The sequence below is a fragment of the Eleutherodactylus coqui genome, chromosome 5 (assembly GCF_035609145.1).
Source record: "Eleutherodactylus coqui strain aEleCoq1 chromosome 5, aEleCoq1.hap1, whole genome shotgun sequence".
Classification (NCBI taxonomy): domain Eukaryota; kingdom Metazoa; phylum Chordata; class Amphibia; order Anura; family Eleutherodactylidae; genus Eleutherodactylus; species Eleutherodactylus coqui.
Genome location: NC_089841.1, coordinates 127,176,000 through 127,194,888, shown reverse-complemented (window position 1 = coordinate 127,194,888; position 18,889 = coordinate 127,176,000). Strand labels below are relative to the sequence as shown.

Genomic DNA, 18,889 nt, shown 5'->3' with positions numbered 1-18,889 from the left:
ACAGGGGCGTTCCTCCATCCAAGGCCTGACAATCCCCTAGCTTCCGGTGGTGACAAGACAAGAATACAGTTTCCAATGGGTTCTTTCAGCCTAAAAAACATCTCATTTGAAAGAACTCATTGGAAACCATGGGCTTCACATACATGCGTTTAGCAGCGATGGTTTTGTAGCCCGTGTGAACGAGGCCTAAATGCAAGTTTCTAAGGTGCTGTTTACAATACGGAGAAAATTTGCCCAAACCTGTGTTTTATACTCTGTTCTACATAAAGTATGCTTTGAAGTGAAGAGCACCAAGTCTATTAAAGTAAGCCTTGAGTCCCAGAGATACCAACATGGCTGGACAAGTTTTCTGACTACACTGCTGACTGGCCAATCAGAGCAGACGGCAGTGTCTAACACTACCGATGCACCTTGTGGAGTTACTGGTGTAAATTGTAGTACATATGATGGCTTTATCAGGCCATGCCCCCTTCTACGCTAACGTAATAAAATAAATTTAGTGTTAAAATGAAGCCACCCGGATCAAGAAACACAATTAAAGGAATATTCTGGCTACGCAAAATAGCAGGAAGGAAGTACAGAGTGGAGAGTTGCAGTAAATGTAGTTTCAAGCTGCTTGGCAGGGATGCGGTGGCCATATTGGAAAATAGCGATGTGAGGAAATATCAGAAATAGAGGGCAGGATAAGAAGGTAATTGTGTGATTTATACCCTTAACCAGCTGTGGATAAACATAGCTCAAACACCTTTCATATCTGGAAATTTTGAAAATTTGCTTTTTTACGGAATACCCCCTTTAATGCTATTCATTTTTACTCTAGTCCCTCAAATGGAGATTTCGAAGGTGCTCACCTTTGGTAGCATTCCAAAAAGGTGAAATCTTGCAAGAAGGCCTAAAAGAGCCCTTGCCCTGAGGGTTAAAGGGCACTTGACTTTGCAGAATAAGCTGCCATGTGTGTACAGCAGGAATAACCCAATGTCTGGCCATTGTATGACTTATACAGCCTGCAGAAGGGGGAAATGGGGAAAATACAGGATACATCTGATGCTCAGCCGTCTCAGAACTGGTGATAGGAGCCTGATGCTGCGCTGTAAGAGGTGTTCTAAAGACTGTCCACAGAGAACTGCAGAACATTTCTCGAAACCTCTGGAGAATGTGTGAAAATATTTGCCCAAAAACTTGACACTTAAATGTCACTTGACTAAAAGAACATAACCCATGTGAACAGCCTACTATGGGTCAGTATTATTGTATCTTGACACCACCAGAAGCTAGGGGATTGACAAGAGGAACACCCCTGTCACACCCCCAGCTCCCGATTGACTCAAGAAGCTAAGGTCCACTTAGACTTGTATGCAGAAGTACCTCTAACTACACTTTGTATACGCAGTGCTTTGTTTTGTATGTATCTTTCAAGAAAAAACCTAATAAAAAATGGATTTAAAAAAAAAAAAAAAAAAAAAAAAAAAAAGCTAAGGTCCTGGAAGGAGGAAAAGTGGACGGGGAAGCGGCGTTGTAAGTCACAGAGGAGGACTCCGTGTGTTAGCCGCCGCTTACCTGCAGCGCTGTTACAGCAGCTAAGCGGCTGTCCCCCGACCTCCCAGCTGTCCTCCCCCTTCTGGTGTCTGCGGGCCGGCGTCTCTAACACTAACTATCCAGTCGCTGTTGCCCGGCTGCTCTCCTAATGCAGTGTGTGTGTTTGGGCACGTCAGAAAGTCTTGCCCTCCGCTGCTGGCTTCCTGGTGTTCTGCTGCTGTGGGTGGACGGCATCAGTTACTTAATGGACCCCCACCGCTGTGTTCTCGCTGATGCCGACCGGGGGGGGGGGGGGGGGGGGGGAGTGGGGGTTGGGTTGGGGTTGAGGAAAGGGAGAGGGGAGGACCCTCAGCGGCGCTACCGCCAAAGACTCTTGACACCACTCTGGCCTACCTCATGCCAAGCCCGCTCTGCGATGCAACACAGAGCAGGGTGCCTAGTTCTGACAGGTCGGCGGAGAGGGGATGTCACCTGAGCAAATGCGCGGCTCCAGCGGGGGCCAAGAAGGAACGGAGGTGCAGGGCTCAGTGCACTGCTGCGGGGTGCCTTCTTCTGCCTGCAGCATGAGCTTAGTAAGCTGGCAGGACCTGCAGCCCATCCAGCTCTGCAACCAATCAGGTACAGGGGGGAGTCACCCCACTATCAATCTTGACTCCACCAGTTCTTGCTGGTGGCGTCAAGATACAATAATACCCTATGGGTCCCTGTGCTCTACATGGAATACAGATAGTGACAATACGGCCATTTGAAGTATGGGAAAGAAAAGGCATACAAATGAGCACAGTGTCAACAAGCCAAGAACTGAACTCTTGGGGGATTTCTTCAGATACGTGAAAACAGTGTTCTGTATACCAATACATGTAAATTACATTTTCAGACATCCCTGCAGAAATATGCCTGGACTTGTTGGGAGAACAAAACCCTGATCTAAAGAGATACTAGCAGGGAAAGTTAAAGGAGAGGAATTAAGTAGAGCCGCAGCACCACACAAATCCTAAATGGAGAGATAATGAGGGTCACAACGACTTAATGAAGGTCAAAAGAAAAGCTCAACCAGCTAAGGAGGAAGAACCGTACAGGGAAGATCAAAGACATAAAACCGAGGGCACAGTGTGCTAGACTCGTACCAACTACATTAACACAAAATGCCAGAAATACAAGAGTGCGTCACACATTACAGGCACCTATATACACTGACAGGCATGACTTCTCCATTTTACACCATGCTCATCACTTTTCTAAAAAGTGTTTGGGCTTTACCCAAAGAGGTCTTCCCAGCCCTTTCCTAAGGCCACGCTGACCTACTATACACCAGAAGTTATAGTAAAAGTTATGCCAGCACACAGTATGGTGGCCAGATATACAACCCTGTTAGAAGTTTGCATCTCTTGATCCACTGGCGCATTTCACTCCAGGAAACTATTTACTTAGATTTCTGTTTTATTCGCTAATCTAACCGCATTACCCCCATATATTACTCTATGACGTGGCATTTCAGAAAAGGGTCTGCTGGAGGCCTCCTACAGCTGGCTTGACCGATAGCTTTCTCCCTATACGGAAAGGAGTGCACCAAAATTTGCAACTTTTCTACATGGTGTAAATAGTTAAATTCCCCAGGTTTTCTCTGAAATGCCACAGCGCCTTGTAGTAAGTACATTGTAGTGAGGGAGCCTGTCGGCACTTGGTGCTGCCTGTGGTTGTGAAACCGCTGACAGGTCCGGGTAGGAGCATAATGAAAACATCTTCATGTCTCCAGCTACCATTCCTGCTTGCTGAAACAGCCATCAGTGGGTGAGATTACACAAAGGCATTACAATATATGGAATGACAGAGCCAGATGGGCACGTCCCTGGCGGCATACCACAGAGAAAAATGTAGCTGGCTCACAGCACAACTGGTGATGGCAAATCCCTCACCATCATGTGTATTGTGTGCTCCTGGGACGGAGATGGCAGGCATGGAAAACTGAAAGTCCTTGTCGGGGACCGAGCAGTTGTCTACTGTTACACCTGTGGATGAACAGAGGCAAGCATTGCACAGAGCCAAGAGCAAGGTTATCAGAGCCAAGCATGCAAGTTCTACAATCACACCTTATATGTACACTTAAAGGGGTTATCAAGGGAGATTTTTTGGCCTCAAGAACTGTCTCAGTCTGCACAGTAACATAACAGAAGATATATTTGTTTCCCGTGTCGCTTTTGTGTCACCTGAGCTTGGTCCCCGCTCACCTTCCCATCCAGGTACAGAGTGAAGACATTCTGATGCTAGTTGACTACTGCAGTGGTCACATGGTCCTAGTGTCAGTGACATCACCAGCTCCAGAAGTTAGGATGAGTCCGAGTGGGGTATACAGTGATCCCTCGTCTATCGCGGGGGTTATGTTCCAGAGACCCCCGCGATACGTGAAAACCAGTGAAGTAGCAGTGTTATATTTACATAAATGAATCTGCCGGGTGAACTGCCAAACAATCCAGAAGTGAACAAACAGACCGATTCTACTATCAGTAAGCACCCGATACAGAACACATTCCATCAGCCAATAGTGTGCCATGTACAATCTTCCGTTGGCAAGCGCTAGTGGCGTACTGTATTTCCTGTATGTACCGCAATATTCCACGATATAGCGAAAAACTCTGCAAAAACAGAATTATATATGGTCATCTAAAATCCGTGGTGCGCTGAAGTCGCAATCATTGAACCGCGATCTAGCGAGGGATCACTGTACATATAATGAAAGCAACAACGGAGCAGGCAAGGATTTCTTCCCTTATGTTAATACTGCAGACTGAACCAGTCTTTGAAAGAAAAAAAAAAAAAAAGGGGGGGGGGGGGGGGGAAATGTCTTGCCAGACAGTCTGTTTAATTGTTTTCCTGGTAAGGGCTCCACCTTCATGGAAGTAGAAGTAACTGCTATTTAACAACATAAGTAAACAACTAGGTACTAGTTGAAGTCTACGATCTGCTCCCACTACACCAACCACTTGCCCCCGGTATGGAGATAAGCAGCCCCGCCACACCCCTTGATATTTAAATGGGGTTATCCAAACAAAATAAAAAAAAAAAAAAACTGAGAATCTGCTCACCATGAAAAAAGCCGTACTCTCTGGATCTGCGACCCCGCTGCTGCCAACTTCTTGATGCAGTGATGATGTCATCGGCACCAAGGACACTACAGCCAATCACTGGCTCACTTCACCCAGTGAGTAGCTGCAGCCTACATGGGTAGTCATCCCGTCCTGTTGCAGGAAGTGGAGAGCAGTGGAGGATTGCACGAGCTGTATGACTTGTGTCTGTGCAGCAGGCTGAGCAGCTTTGCAATTTGTGTAGAGACATCTGAAAATATTACTGTATTTAAAGGGCACCTGTCATCACTATTCAGCACAACCCATACACAGCGAGAGGACAGTGAAGTTCAAAAACTTAGTTCGTTATTGCTTCCTATTTAGGCACGCCTGTAGAAACGGTCTCTAAAAGTTTCCTGTGCCGCATGCAAATGATGTAGACCGGTCCAGTGGGTGGGACAGACCAGTTTCTGCTGTCTGCAGTGTTTCCCATTAACCTACCCTTCTCTGCTGCAGTGATGTAGATCAGTGTTTCCCAACAGGTCATGTTTTCAGGATTTCCTCAGTATTGCACAGGTGATGTAATTATTGTTAGTGCCGCAGACATTGCACAGGTGTTCTTACTATAGGATATCCTGAAAACATGACCTGTTGGGGTGCCTTGAGGACTGGCGTTAAGGACCCCTGATGTAGATGATGTACTAGAGGTCAGCCAAGGAGCAATGCAAATCACAGGTATGCCCATGGATTTACGGACCAGCGCATGCACAGATCACCTGTCCTTTTTGCGGGCAGACTCAGCCCGCTGGCCTGCATATGTCCCAGTCTACAAACTCACGGGATTTGCACGGCTCCGCTCAGCAGAGACAGCCTTGCCCGCCCACTGGATCGGTCTCCATGCAGAGCAGGACATTTATAAAGATGATAACTCCATTTAGGCCTCCTTCACACGGGCGACAAAGTCGCGTGATTTTGTAGCATTGCTAGATGCTACAAATCGCATGTATGAGAAGCCCCTGCTTTCCTGTGGGTTCCTTCACACGAGAGGTTTTGTAGCATGCTATAAAACGACACACAAACCTCGCAGGTCCAGCGATATGCCTGCAACACGCGAGGTTTTGTAGCCCATGTTTCTCTATGGAGCCTTCCTCTGTTGCATTGCATGAAAACGCGGTTTGCATGCGATGCCACTTCGACAGTAGCAGATGCTACAGAGTCGCGTGATTTTGTAGCTCTACAAAATAGCGGTATTGCTGCGAGAAAAATCGCAGCGATATCGCATGGTGCAACGATGTGATATCGCTGCAATTTTCTCACAGCGATGCGGTGTCGCCCGTGTGAAGGAGGCCTTATGCTTTAATAGGGAGCAGTAACAATTGTTGAGAACAGATAAACGTCACTATTCCATCGCTGCAGCTGGTTTATTATGATGAAGGGCGATGACACGTTCCCTTTAAAACTGCAGGGAAAGAAAAAACAATCTGATAAAATATTCGCAAGTCTAAAAAGATCAAAAACATCCAATGTTCAAATATTTACTGCAGTAGAGTTTACTGTGCAGTAATCTGTGGGGACGGTGCACACAACGGAAGCTACGGTATTATATGACGCCGAGATGCATCGTCTTGGCAGTAGGCGAGACATTTAGGGAACACTCTGCTCTGTGAAGACTAGTCAGCGAGAGCTGCATGACTGGAGACCAAATGGTGAGGGCAGTTCTTCAAGTTTCATTATACAATATATAAAATTAGAAAAACTGCACACACACACTAACTAATATATATATATATATATATATATATATATATATATATATATATATATATACACATACATACATACATACATACACACACACACCTATTCATTCACCCCGTCAAAGCAACAAGAAAGCTTAAAAAGCATCTAAAAGTTTGGAGGCAGTAGGCAATCATCAGTAGGGACCTACTACCAGCGAACACTAGGAATATCTCACAAGTTACATAAACAGTAAGGCACAGAGATACTGCAAAGCCCCAGCGCAGATATTAGATGAGTCAGGGCTTCTTAAAGCTGTAGCAACCAAATATGTTGAATCGGAATGTAAGAAACACACAAGCAATACAAGCTGAGCCACGCTGGGCCCGTAATCTGACCATACAGATAGTCGGCTGGTTTAAGGACAATTGGGTAAACTATGCTGAATCCTAGCGCTTACAAGCAATATAGTGATAGCACATTACCAGTGCTTACTGAGACCTGCGAGGGGATAATTACAGCCAACCATCAGCAGCATTAAATAAGAATCACAGGCGCACCCCCCTATGGTTACAGGCTGCCCAGGAATAGATGGACAGTTGACAAGTTCCTCAAATATCTGTAACGGCCCTTTTACCGGTACACGGGCCGACAGTCATGGAAACGGCTGCACCAGTGCAGACCTCACCGCTAAGGTCATTGGCTCTCGTGCAGAGAGATTATAAAAGACTTCTCGCTGGATCGCGGGCTTCTCACTCAGCACTTTACTTCCTATGTGAAGCACTCAGCGTTTACACGGAATGACAATCCCGCGATTGACTTTTAGTCAGCTTAAAAACATCGAAAAGAACTTGTGAGCGAATAGTGAGCGACCTCTATGCACCTCTATGAATGTGTAAATGGCCCATGAGGCTTCCTTCACACAGTTTATTTTCAGTCTTTTCATGCAGTATCCCTTTAGGCTGGGTTCACACGGGGCGCAATTGCCGTGGAATTTCCGTACAGACTTTCTGCGCAGAAATTCCGCCTGCAATCTTAAGTCTGAGACTAAGCAGCAAAGTGGATGAGATTTACAAAAAAAAAATCGAGTTGACACGCGGTGGATATTCCACTGCGGCCAAGCCGCACTGAAGCCAACATGCCACGCTGAATTCAAAGCCGCGGCGTGTTAACTGCATCGCCGATACTACTACAGCCTCTCTTCTCATTCTATGGGGAGGGATGGCTGCAGAGGAATAAGGCGTTCAAAACCCGCACCAAATCTCACAGAACTTCCGTGTGGTTCCACTGTAGACATTCCGAGATTTCCAGGGGATTTTCGCCTGTGTGAACCCAGCCTTAAGTTTTCTTTTAGGACAGACACACACACACACACACACCCCTTTTTACCTCGATTGGCGCAGCGTCCTGAGCGCCATGGTACAACACTCCCATTGATTTTAATGGGGCTTCTCAGACCGATGCTCAAACACAAGGAGCGCTGTCTGTTCTATTTTCGCACTTGCACCTCATTACCCATCACAATTATAGGGTGCGTTAAAAAGAGCTGTCAAACTCTGTAACATGTTCAAAAACACAGCTCAAAATCATAGCAAAAATGCAGTGATTTCGAGCTGCGTTTTCTGAACACATGTGAGAGTGGCCCAAGGGGAAAATGCAGCAAAGGAAAAAATGCATGTGTGGTTAAAAATGGCGCAAAGAAAAACATCTAAACAAACTATTTCTTTGCCTTTATAAAAAAAAATGCAGCTAAGTCATAGGTGTTTTATGCCATTTTTTCCTTTCCCCCCTAAAGAAAAACTCAGGGATGCTCCAAAAAAAAAAAACAAAAAAAAAAAAAACAACACACATTATACACCGCCTTTCCCCGAAAATAGGTCCTACCCCGATAGTAAGACCTATCAGGTTTTCGTCACATCACAACACAAGCTGATAAAATGCTTTGGTATACTCAGCACGCCAAAGTATTATTACCTGTCTGAAGTTAACCGCCATTCTATCCATTAGCCCACATGAGCAGAAATCATACTGCAGCCCTGCAATCAATCACAGAAGTCAATGCAGCCACAATTAAAGTTCACTCTTATATCAACCATTACTGTCCCTCGAATCTGGCGGTCCCCATGACATAACAGTATACCTTACTGATCAATCCACCATCGTGCGGGAAACTCACGTAAGAGAATCGGAATTTCACAGGAGTGAGGCGTTTTTGCCTGAAAACTTACCTTGCATCTGCAGGTAAAACGCATGTTGACGAGCTAGTTTTACACAGGTGAGCGCAATAGCAGGGTGTTCGCCCTAAGCGTCAATTTGTTTAAACATGTGTGACCCCCACTACATTCCAACCCCCTGCACTGAGCAAGGGGTTGGGCCCGATGACCCAGGTCCCTTCCACAGTCGACCCTTCTATGATTTATTCACTTCTATGTCAACGAGGAACATTGCCAAGCGCATCGATTTCCCTTAGTCCCATAGAAGTGCACCGTTACCCCGTTCACACAGGCACTTAAAGGGAACCCGTCATCTCAGAACAACATTATAAAATGAGTTATGGTGCTGTTCATGGAGTGGACATGGAGCCAGACGTAAATAATAACAATCAAGCACCTAGAAGGAGTTCAAAAATAGTATATGGAAAGTGGCATCATCAATGGTGAAGATTAAAACACTAAGGCCTCATGTCCACGGGGAAAATCAGGCCAGCTACAGATTCTCCATGGAGAATCTGTAGCGGGTCCCTCCTGCCCCGCGGACATGAGCGCTGAAAAGAATAAACTCACCTCTCGCACGCTCCCGATCTTCCCTTCTTCGCGGCTTCATCTTCTCTCCGTCGTGGCCGGATCTTCTTTCTTCGGCCCGGTGGATGTGCACGGCACGTCGGTTGCGTGCCGCGTTCATGCGCCGGCCCGAAGAAAAAAAGATCCGGCCGCGACAGAGAGAAGATGAAGCCGTGAAGAAGGGAAGATCCGGACCAGGTGAGTATATTCTGATTTCAATAGAAGCCCGCGGGAGACCCGCACGAAAATGGAGCATGGTCCGGATTTTTTCATGCTCCTTTTTTTTTTTTAAATCACTTTTATTGACCATCCGCGGGTATTTATCTACCCACGGGTGGTCAATGCATCCCTATGGGATGCGGATCCGCATGCGGGTGATCCGCTGCGGATTCTAAATCCGATTTTGCCCGTGGACATGAGGCCTAAACCTTTATTTCTCCAGGTCTTTAAATATAAAGCTACGTTTCAACCTGCATTTGGTCTTCATCAAGCTTGATAAGCAGGTTGAAACGTAGCTTTATATTTAAAGACCTGGAGAAATAAAGGTTTCGTGTTTTAATCTTCACCATTGATGATGCCACTTTATACTATTTTTGGACCTCTGAAGGGATTCCCTCACTGGTGTTGCATGCATCTCACCTGAATAAGGATCTGCCTGTGTGTGCTGTTGGACTCCTTCAATATTTGCACCTAGAAGGATTTGTCAGAATAGAATGAAACTTTGTGTGATTGTAACGCTGATATAAGTGATAATATCAGAGCAAAAGGATAATTTATTGCAAAAAACTGACCCCTTGAACCAATACTTCCCATTTCTCCCAAGGCAGCCTTCTTATCAGAGGAGCCAGAAGATCAGTGAGGTGAAGATCTGGTAAGAAGACTGTCTGGGAAGGAATAGGCAAGCATTGATTTTTTTTTTTTCTTAAAAATGACAGAACTCCTTTAAAAGGATTAACGCAATGCTCCATTTTCTATGGCCGGTATATGATGATGTTTGTATAGCATATTGTGCACGGAATACACTGTACAAATCTCCCACGGGCGGCCATGTTGCTGCTCTCAGGAATTCCGCAAAATAGGTGTGCAAGAAAGATGGCAGCACGTTCTATCTCCCTGCATATTACACGCACATACACGCCAAGATAGTGCATGGCAATGTCATTGTGTACTTGCTGCGTGCCGTACGCGAGTCTCCTGTGGACTGCCCGCAGTGAATTATGGCTGTCTGATCCCAACCCATCACCTCTTATAAGCACCATAAACTAAGTTATGGTGCTTATAGGAAAGGTTCTGCTGAATCGAAGAGTGTAATATTTATATTTACGGGGTTGCCCGTTCCTGCACCGCCACCGCAGACAGTCGGTGTGCTGTCAGTATAACTCTTTATTCAGTCCGAGCGCACACAACACTGTTCTCTGGCCGCGCGGTACGTATAAATATTACACCACGGGACCTATCCAGTAAGCGCAATAACATGGGAGGTGACAAGTTCCCTTTGAGATGAGAATCTCCCAAAAACCGTAAGAACAGCAATAATTTACAAGCGATTTTACTGTGAATACCGACTGAATGGCGTGCGCGGGCCGCATCTACTGACCAACAGCTCCAGTCTGAAAGGGAAAGATCAATAACGAGAACTAAAGACCTAATGGATACACTCCCTCCATATTACCAGAAGTCTTACTCGCTGGACGCCATGCATTATGTACATTAAATGATGTGCTAAACATTTCTCTAAAGTCAGACGTATGATGGGACGAAATCATCGATATCCTCAGGACCCATCACTAATAGGGACGCGTACAAATGGAAAAGCCCCTAAGGCCCTTTTACACGGGCCGGCAGTCTTTTCCAACGTCATCGCTAAGGCAGTTAGTGCTCGTAGTCCTGCCGCCGGTTTGCTGGCTTCTCGCATCCAGCTTCCTATGGAAAGCCCTGAGCGGGGAGCTGTCACGAGGTCGTTTAAACCAGGGGTCCCCAACTCCAGTCCTCAGGGACCCCCAACAGGTCATGTTTTCAGGATCTCCTATAGTAAGAACACCTGAGGCAATGTCTGCGGCACCGACAATAATTACATCACCTGTGTAACACTGAGGAAATCCTGAAAACATGACCTGTTGGTGGTCCCCGAGGACTGGAGTTGGGGAACACTGGTTTAAACTGACAGAAAAAAGTTTGATTAAACAACTGTCACCGACTAGTGAGCGATAGTTTCGCGTTCACACTGAACGAGTCGCCGCCTTTTGCTAGTTTTAATAGATTTTGAGCGATAATCATTATGTGTAAACGGGCCTTTACCCAAAACCTAAAAAATAATGTTTGCCTTGAGTTAACATAAGTATCTCCCCCTCACCCCTGCACACATAGGGGTCCGGGAAAACGAAGACCGGGCTCCGATACACTGAACTACTAACATATTTGTTATGGAACTGTCCTGAGACATAGGCCTCCTGCACGCGGCAGAGACAGATTCCGCAGCAGAATCCGGCCCCGGCAGCAGTGGTGTCCGCGCGGACCTGCTTTTCTTGATCTTCATCTGTACTGCGGATGGGCCGCACGGTTTGCCATCGGATATGTGCAGTACACATTTTCTTTCGTGTTTTTTTTTTTTGTTTTTTAAGCTCCTGCTTTCCCTGCGGAATCCGCGGCCCATCTGCAATATCAGTTGCGGACGAGCCACAGGTCGGATGGCTTCAACTGATACCACAGAAAAACGGAGCGTGCTGCAATTTTTCATCCGCGAGCTGAAACTGCAACTGGTTTTCACTCGAGTGCACGAAGAATCGCTTTTGCATAGCATGCTATGGGCAGTATGCATTCGGGCGCTCCGGATTCCACAATTTAAATCCGCTTTTGTGCATTCGACTTAAGGCCGGGCTCACACAAGCGTAATTTAATAGCTTATTACGCACGCATAAACGCAGTAAATGGAGTCAATGAAGGTACGCTGATTTTCCTTGATCCTTTCACACTTACGTATAATATGCATGTAAAAAGTAGGCAGCGTGTCCTATTTTAGCGTGCATTACCCGCAATAGGGCTCGACTGTTTTCTATGGGCCCATAGTAAATGCTATTATGTTTATATGCAACGTCACCAGATGACAGAGCGCGAAAATTATAAAAGAAATAAAACAAAAAAAAAACCAACAAAAACTGAATGATAGCGTGTGTGAGATACGCCATTATGTGCAGTCAAAAGTTACTGCCAGACGCGGTGATAGGCCGGCTCCCACAGCGGTAAAATTCTGCGTCACACACACACGGGTCGGCCTAAGAGGTAAAAAAAAACAAACGATAGTCATGAAGAACCAAAACAACAGTCTCTAAGGCCGTTCTCGCACAGCTTGCTGTTTACAGCGTTTAGTGCGTGTTTGAAACACTGCGCCAAATTCTGTAAAATACATCCATTAATTTCAAAAAGGTTTCCAAGACCGTGTTTTTCGAGCGCGGTCTCTTCTATTTCCGGTGTTTGAGCGTTTTTAAACCACAACACATGGCCCATTGAAATCAATAAGGGGGCATTTACAACGCTGTCAAAAATGCGCTAGACCCTGTGTACGGTGTTTAACCGCGTTTTTGAATGCAGCGTTCTATTCCCCCTGGGAGGGAAAATGAGAGCGGTGACGTCATCAGCTTGCTTCGCCTGCATCGTTACTGCGCTAAAAGCAACACAGGGAAACGCTCACGCTGAAGAAAGCAGCTGTGCCCGAGTACCAACGCCGCATTATACCATCACCTGTGTGAGAGCGGCACAACACTTTACTGCGGTGCTGCACTTATGCCAGGTCCACAGCAGAAAAAGCCAAGGTGAATCCACCACATAATGCTCACATGTAAAACCTCATTCCAAAGAATGGGCTGCATATTTGTGTGTTAGGCAATGTACATATTTCGCACAATTTTCTCACCCGTGTGAGGCCGGCCTTAATGAGACTATGGAGCAGATATGATTAGGAGAGGCTGGGCTACGGTGAGATCCAAGGTGCCCATTCCTGGCAGAGAGATGGTCGCACAGGCAGTTTTAAATCTCCCATTCGCAGTAATGACGGCGCACGTACAACGACTTTCCGCTGTGAACAGGAGAGGCGAAGAAGAAGTCCGAAAAATTAGGTCATTTGGAAGCAGATACAAAATAGCCATTTCTTACACAAAAACACAGCCAGAAAAACTAAGGAGAAAACATATCCGACCCCCAACCCATGCCACGATGGACGGAGCAACACAGGACTGCTGGCCTACAGACGCCATCTGACTCCTCTCGCGCACGCTGGATGCTGAGCCTCTGCGGACAGCGGATATGGCCGCATAAAGTAGTCATCGACTCTGGTAACCACAAATAAGCTGCAAATCCTGCAGCCAGGAGGGAGAGGACTGATCCAAGACACAGGAAAAAAACTTCCAGACCACGAGTTGCAGAAAAAAAAAAATTGCTTTTTTTTGTATATTTTAGATTATAAAATTAGATAAACTATTGATGCACTGCCCCTTTAAATACGCATTAGGAGGGAAAAGAAATTCCACCATTTCTTTAGATTTCATTTTTATGACATTTAGTGTGCAAAACAAATCCTGTAATAACTGCATCCTTTCTCATTTCCATCTACGGTGCCGAGGGGGTTTTGTTGCGGAATGAGTTGAACTTTTTAATGGTAGCATTTGTTGATTCATACGATGTTTTGATCGCATTCTATTCCATTTTTTTTCCCCCCGACATGTTTTTTGTGTTTTTTTTCCATTGTGTGCACCAGGTGGCTTAAATAATCTACTGACTTTTTTTCTTTTGGTTATTACAAAGGTGGTGATACCAGATTTGTAAAAACATTTATTTTACATAGTCAAGGGGGAAGGCCTCATGCCCACAGCCGGGTCGGATTCCGACTGCGAAATCTCGCAGCGGAATCAGACCCAGTGCCGGCCAGAGACCCTATACTCACCTGTCTGGATCAGCGGCAAGTGTCTGGGCCGGCACATCGGTGCGCATGTGCAGTGCAAAGCATGACGCTGCCATCGCGCCAGCGATGACGCAGATCTGCAGCGACTCGCTGCAGGACGGACAGCTTCCATTGACTGCAATGGAAGCTGTCCATGCAATTTTGCACACAGAATAGAACATGCTGCAATTCTTCCCTGCGAGCGGAAAAAAAAAAAAAAAAAAAAAATCACAGTTGATTTCCGCTCGTGGGCAGGGGAGAATCTTTTAACATGGCATGTCTATGGACGGACATTGCTGCAGAATTTGCGGCGGGCATCTGGCAGCGAATTCTGCAGCGATAATCCGTCCGTGGGCACAGGGTGTTTTTTTTTTATATTTTAACTTTATTTTTGTCCCACTAGGGCACTTAAATATCACCAACTTTTATCAATCTTCTAATACACTGCTAATCTTCAGCATAGCAGTTTATTATAAAGCTTTTGAAGCTCAGCTTTAGCCCCATAGACCAAAATAGCTGGCAGACCCCGAAGCCATATTAAAGCCGCCGGGTGCTTTAGCAACAATCAGGACCCCAGATCAAATTGTGGGGGGGTTCGATGGGGAAGGAGGGGGGGGGGGGGTAAAACAGGGACCGAAGGTCTCTTCGAACCCTACTGTTTGAGCAAGTGCCCAGCTCTCATCCAGCAGCCAGGCACACAGTCCCCATGACAGAGGAGACCAGAGCCAGGTTTTGATGCAGCGCCATAAAAAAGGCATCAAGCCAAGAAAAACATTTTTTTGAGACAAGCTGAGAGTTGTGGCAAAAATAGAACCACCAACCACACTCCTCTCACCCAATCCTCCGCCACTCCTTCAGTTGGTGCCCAGACCCAGACTGCCCTCCACTTCCTGCTATAGCAGCAAGGACATCCAGAATAATAGAACATACGCTCCTTTCATGGGTCAATTCGGACCCAAGCGGGCTGTGTAAATGTACCAATGTCCACATACAGCAGCCATACACTCTGCCGGCAGAGACCGCATATGGCTTGGTATGGTACTGCCCACGTATCACAGGCTCACGGACATGCGCAGTGCAATTTTTATATTTTTCCCTGCCCTGTTCAGATATATTTCTCGTGTGTATCAATACACAGGGTCCACATGCCGGTGTTCATGGAACAATAAAAGTCCATTGACTCAATTCACCATGTATCACGCAATGAAAAGGAGGTCGTGGACATGAACCCTTAGGGTGTCTTTACACTGGCGATAAAAAAAATTTAAAAAAAGATGCACGACTTTCGCGCTGTGCAAGAGTGAGTGAAAACGCAGATTTATGAAACCAATGATTTTCAATGCTTTTCTTCACATTGGCAATGTTTTCATAAGTGGCAGCGATGTTTTTGCGAAAAAAAAAACGCAGCTCTGGCGCTCAAAAATCAAGTGAAAGTTGCGATGTCATGATCGCCAGTGTGAAGGAGCCCCTAGGCTGGAATCACATCTGTGCTGGACCTTCATTCAGAGGTTCCATTGCAAGTCCTGCACAAAACGGTAGAAGGAATGGCGCTGCATGCAGAACTTTTTCTTGCAGTAAAATGCCGGGCAACTGAGCAGAAACTGAACGGGATCCTGTTCAACGCTGTTCAGTTCCATCATAGGATGGAGCCATTCGGCCGGGGAACTCCTGTTCCCTGACCCCCCCCCCCCCCCCGAAGGGAGCAGGATAATGGAACCCCCAACACAGGTGTAAAAGAAGCCTAAAGCCACTCACAGACACAGTCGGAAGAACGCCAGGACTTTGATTGCGGTGCTTTGCCATGATTTTACTTTGGTATGGCTGACGGTGTGTTTTAGTGCCCCCACCATTGTGATGAGGTGCGCTAAATGCTGGAAAATAGAGCAGACAAGAAGCGCCGTCCAGTGCCACAATTAAACACGTCCGCAAGACCCCATTATAATCAATGGGAGCATTATACCGCAACATTCAAAACACCGTGGTAATCGCGGCAAAAACTGGATGTGTGAAAGCGGCCCAAGTCTGTGTGTGTCATCTACCTGTGCAGTGGGCTATCGGTCTCACTGATGTCATTTCGGCACATTTCAGAAAAAGTTTTGCTACTTCGATAACCTCTGTAAGGTCCTTTTACTCAGGCTGCTGACCCCCGGTCACCCGCTCACTGCCCGTGTAGAGGGGCCAGCAATCTGCTGACCAACGAGCAATCATGTCGGGTGACATCTTTGACGTAGACCCCAAAGATCATCAGAAGTGTGCTGCCAACCTAGTGATGAGGGTGGCGCCATACATCAGTCCGTACAAATGCCCTTCAGGCTGGGTCCACGCGGGGCACATTTGCTGTAGAATCTCTGTGCGGACCCTCTGCATGGAAGCTACGTGACTACATTATCAGCAAACTGGATGAGAGTGAAAACCCGGTCCACACGCTGCGGAAATAATCTGCACAAAACCCGTATAGAAAGTGACAAGCGGTGCAGGATTTATTCCCGCAGCATGTCCGTTTTATGGCGGCTCCAGCTGCGGAGGCCGCCTCTTCTCAGCGAGGGGGTGAACCCTGCTCACCGATACACGATAAAACCTGCACCAGATAGCACGAGTTCTGAGGCAGACCTTCCGCTACTGACCTGCTGCAGAACGCCCGGAGCAGCCCCATGTGGCGCCGGTCTGAGGGCGCAGTACATCTTGCAGATTTCGATGCGGATTTACCCTTTTAACCGGAGGGGTGAATTCTGCAGTAAATCTTCACCAATGTTGTGGGGTTTTATGTGGATTTTAGTGCAGATTTTCTGTAAAATGTGAACACAACCTAAAGGGATTGTCCATTTACTGAACAGTAACGCGGTCCTAAAACAACACAGCAGTAGTCAGCGGTCCTCCGGCGTGTGAATCCAGCACTGTAGCCCCACCATCCTCATAGTGATGGCAGTGAAAGTCCCCTGAACGCTGCAGCGTCACCGCCCCTTCTCCTGGCATCAGCACTCACATCCTGGCCACCATGATGCCAGGAGTTCAGAACGGAGATGGTACAGCCTCTCATTGCCTGCAGCGGTCATCCGCCTTCCACAACGGCAACAGAGCGCTCCAATGTGAAAGTGCAGCGACTCTTCAGACGTGCAACAATATCATCAACAGCTCATTCACATTGTGCAATCGGGAAAAGACCCCAAAGGCCAATGCATAGCCCGTCTACAGGAACGGCATGCCACAGAAGACTAGCAGCCAATCACAGGCTCCCACAGGGATGTCACGATGACATAAGAGGGTTGTCAGAAAACCATGGCCGCTTTCTTCTGCGCACAGCGCCACCCTTGCCCGTAGTGCTTCCCGCTACTGCAGATCAGCTCCACCGAAGTGAAGGGGAGCCGGGCTGTAATACCAGACAATAGCAGCACCATGCACGCAAGACAGCAGACATGTTTTTCTAACCCTGGACAATCCCTTTAAATAACCCAGGAAAATACCTTAAAGGAAATGTCTGAGACTTAATTATTATTAATACTCCATTCTTAGGATAGGTCATCAATAGTGGCAGAAGGGTCCGTCGCTCATGATCCCCACCAATCAACTACTGACGGCCTATGAAGAGCAGAAGTCGCGGTCATCCCTTTAACTCTACAATACTGTTAGACTTGTTGGAAACTTATGTAACATCCCAGAACTCCACAGGATCGCCTCCAGCACCATTCCAACGACCGCGTCTCCCGCGGCAACAGAACACTAAAAAACACATCTGCAGACTCCATCATCTACAAACCTCATGAACACAACCGAAGACGGCTGATAACAGGGAATAACAGATAACATCCAACTTGGCAGCAAATGAGTTAAGACTTTAGCTGTAGAGTCCCAAGCAGATTGGGGGAAGGGCATCACCCCAGGTGAGGTCACAGTGCTGGGCAGTACCTGCTGACATCACTAACAATGCAGCCCCCGTGACGTCATCCTGGCCGTGAGGTCACTCCACATCAGTAACCCACCCCCCAGACTGGTCAGCCCCCCCGCAGGCCCGGCCTGTGTGCCAGGCAGAGGGGCAGCAGCGCACACATGGGCGGATGGAGGGTCCCCCCTGCAGAACCCGGAGTAGCACCCACCGATCACACGTCCTGGTCGCAGCAGATCATGTCCCGGGATCCCGATGACGTAGAGCCCGGTGTCCCCGGGTGATGACGGCGCCGATGTTCGCTGCTCTCCCGGGAAGTGTGTAGTGAGAGGCAGGGCCGGCTCGCTCTTCCTTTGCGGTAATGAATGTAATAAAGATGGCCAAAGGAGGAGGAGGAGGGACCTCACACACACATACTGGAGGGAAATGTTCCGTGTCAGAGGGGAACGCACAGCGGAAACCGCCCCCCTGCACCGCCTCTTCCGTGATCACACAGCCGCGCTCAGCCCATTCCCTGCACCCCGGGCCTGGCCGAATGGGCAGCGAAAACTGACGACGACCCCTCCCTTTACTCACGACACCACCAGGGGGCGGCAGGAGCGGGGAGAAACGGGAAGCAGGAAGACCCCGCCCAATGCCCGAGAGCGTCGACCAATCACGTGACAGGCACTCGTAGGCGTACATGCCCCTCATCCTAGATTGGGGCGTGGTCAGCGCGAGTCGTGACATAGTAATGGTAACAACACGATTGTGTTTCCAGTATGGCTTGTTCGCACGGCTCCGCCTCCGTGTAAGGGCGGGGCTTACCTTGTTCTTACTTACAGGATTGGCCCGCGTAGGTGTCAATAATAGGGATTCCCCAGGGAGGGCGGGGCAGAACCGGGCTGCTGCTGCTGGCCAATGGGATGGGGGTTGAGGCAGTCACCTCATAGGGATGGCACTGCTGGGGCATGATGCTGCG

The 18,889-nt window shown here is 47.5% G+C and overlaps 1 protein-coding gene across 2 annotated transcripts in view; it reads right to left on the bottom strand.

The window, feature by feature from the left end:
- The window catches only part of CSNK1G3 (casein kinase 1 gamma 3), a 132,915-nt gene extending 114,378 nt beyond the window's left edge, over positions 1-18,537 (bottom strand). The window contains exon 1 of one of the 2 annotated variants that reach the window (XM_066603121.1): positions 18,140-18,537. The gene's annotated coding sequence lies outside the window, so the exon portion shown is untranslated. The remainder of the gene's footprint in view (positions 1-18,139) is intronic. The other variant, XM_066603122.1, reaches the window with a different exon arrangement.
- Positions 18,538-18,889: the final 352 nt, after the last annotated feature.